Source organism: Bison bison, unplaced genomic scaffold (assembly GCF_000754665.1).
Source record: "Bison bison bison isolate TAMUID 2011002044 unplaced genomic scaffold, Bison_UMD1.0 scf7180017854008, whole genome shotgun sequence".
Classification (NCBI taxonomy): domain Eukaryota; kingdom Metazoa; phylum Chordata; class Mammalia; order Artiodactyla; family Bovidae; genus Bison; species Bison bison.
In genome coordinates, this window is record NW_011484581.1 from 12,418 (window position 1) to 14,662 (window position 2,245).

The window sequence follows — 2,245 nt, forward strand, 5'->3', positions numbered from 1 at the left end:
CATTACAGTTCTGCTCACTTGTTAAAGAAAAGGAAGGTGCAATAGACAGTGTACTTTTGTTTCAGTGGAGGTGGTACTCAGTGACCTCATTGACAAATCTTAGCAGATACAAAGGCATTAGACTAGTTCTTTCGAGATGCTGGGGATAGGAGGATGGAGAGAAGGGAATTAACAGAGGTACATGTTGGTATTTAAAGTCATTGACTCAAAGAACTTACATTTTTATAAGTAAAAGTTGTACTAGGTGATGCATAAGTAAGGCCTTTTTCTCCCCATATTCCCCTAGAATGGTTCAGTGTATGTGAAACTGATAGATATTTGCCACGTATTGGTATAAACAGATGCAGTATAAACTCATGAACATAGATTTTAAAATAATGCAACACAGGGTTCAAATTTGAGCTTTTCTCATGGATTTTTTTTGTTAAGGGTCAAAATGATATTTACATTACATAATTTCTACCATAAAAGTAAAGCACTATTTTTCCTTTACCCCCCAACCCACAGTGTATCCTATTATAGATACTAGTTCTGTTTATTATAATGTTTTCTCTTTTGTAGAAAGATGGCACAAATGATTTCCTTTTTCTGAAATGTAATCGATGCTTGAGTGATAGAATTTTAATACTATAAACAGCACTCATTAATGTGAGAAACTTAAAAGAAATGCTTATAGCTGGACTATTAAGTGTTCTTACATGAATTTTGCAATAACTGATAGTTCTTGCCTTCATCCAACTTAATAAACAGTATTTTGGAACTTTGTTGGCAGTCTGTCTTTTGGGGTGACCAGCATTTTTGATATTTGTACTAAGATTTTATTTGGCATCCAAGAGAAGTTGAAAGATGTTTGAGTCTTTTCAGTGTAACTAATTTGTTTGAAATACATACCACTGAAATGCTGCAGTCCATGAGTCGCAAAAAGTCCGACATGACTGAGCAACTGAACCGAACTGATGGATGATTGGTGAAAATGCTGAATTTAATGCATTATTCTTGCATGACAGCTACATAAGAAGTTTTGTACAATGAAAAACCCTAATTTTGTTTAACACTTCACATTGAGCTATTGTCATGTTCAGCTTTACTGCACGCAGTGTAGACCTAGCCCATCATATGTTCTACAGAGTGTTCTTTGTTCAATAAAGTGTTAAGAGAGCAATCTGCATGACTGCTTTCTTTGAGAGCTTCTGGCTGCACTGATCTTTTTGAATTCTTCCTTGGTAAATCTTCATCTAAGCAGAATATGCTGGAACAGATTTTTTGAAATGGAATTGTGGAGACAGTGTTAGAGAAGGTTTTAGTATTTTTTTTTTTAATTATGTGTAGCAGCATCATACATAAACTTACTACTTTGAGATGTGCAAAAATTTTAGCTTCTTTGTTTTTCTTTTAACTGATTTACTTTTCATCAGAAGCTTCCTCCTACCTGACAGGGCACCAGGGGAAGGCAGAGATGGGGACAACATTAAACTTGCCAATCCATCTGACTGTGTCTTACTCTGATGGTCTCATTTGGAAAACCCATTCGCTTGGTTCAGTCAAGAGTCTTTCAGACTTCTTCTCACAAAACCTTTCTTGAGGAAGAATCACAATTATGTTCTAATGGGGTGTGTGCTTCTGTGGGAGACTGTAAAACTTATGAAACCTTGGAATCAGATTGGACATTGCCACCCTCACTTCCTGTTTCACATTCATTTTCATGTATTGCTGACTTGATTTTCTTTAATTTTTTCTCTTGAGATAATTATAGATTCACATACAATTATAAGAAATAAAATAGATTCCATATATCCTTCAACTAATTTCTCCCAATAGTAATATCTTACATAAGTATAGCAGAACATCATAACCAGAAAACCGACATTGATATAATCCATGGATTGTATTAAGATTTCACCAATTTTACTTGCACTATTGTGTATGTGGTGTGTGTGCTTGTGTGTACTGTACGTGTAGTTCTATCACTTATGTAGACTCGTGTGGCCACCACAGTCAAGATAGAAGATTGGCCTTTTTCACTCAGCATGACTCCCTTGAGAACCATCCAGATTTTTTGTGTGAACCAATAATTTGTTCTTTTTTATTGCTGAGTAGTATTCCATAGAGTGGAGGTATCATGGTTTATTAACCTATTGAAGGACCTTCAGGTTTTTTCTAGTTTTTGGCTATTACAAATAAAACTGCTATGAAGAGTCATGTATAGGTTTTTTTGTGAACATGAGCTTTCATTTCCCTGGAATAA

General features: G+C 35.1%; 1 pseudogene; it reads left to right on the forward strand.

Moving 5' to 3' along the window:
• The window catches only part of LOC104999979, a 2,130-nt pseudogene extending 1,276 nt beyond the window's left edge, over positions 1–854 (forward strand).
• Positions 855–2,245: the final 1,391 nt, after the last annotated feature.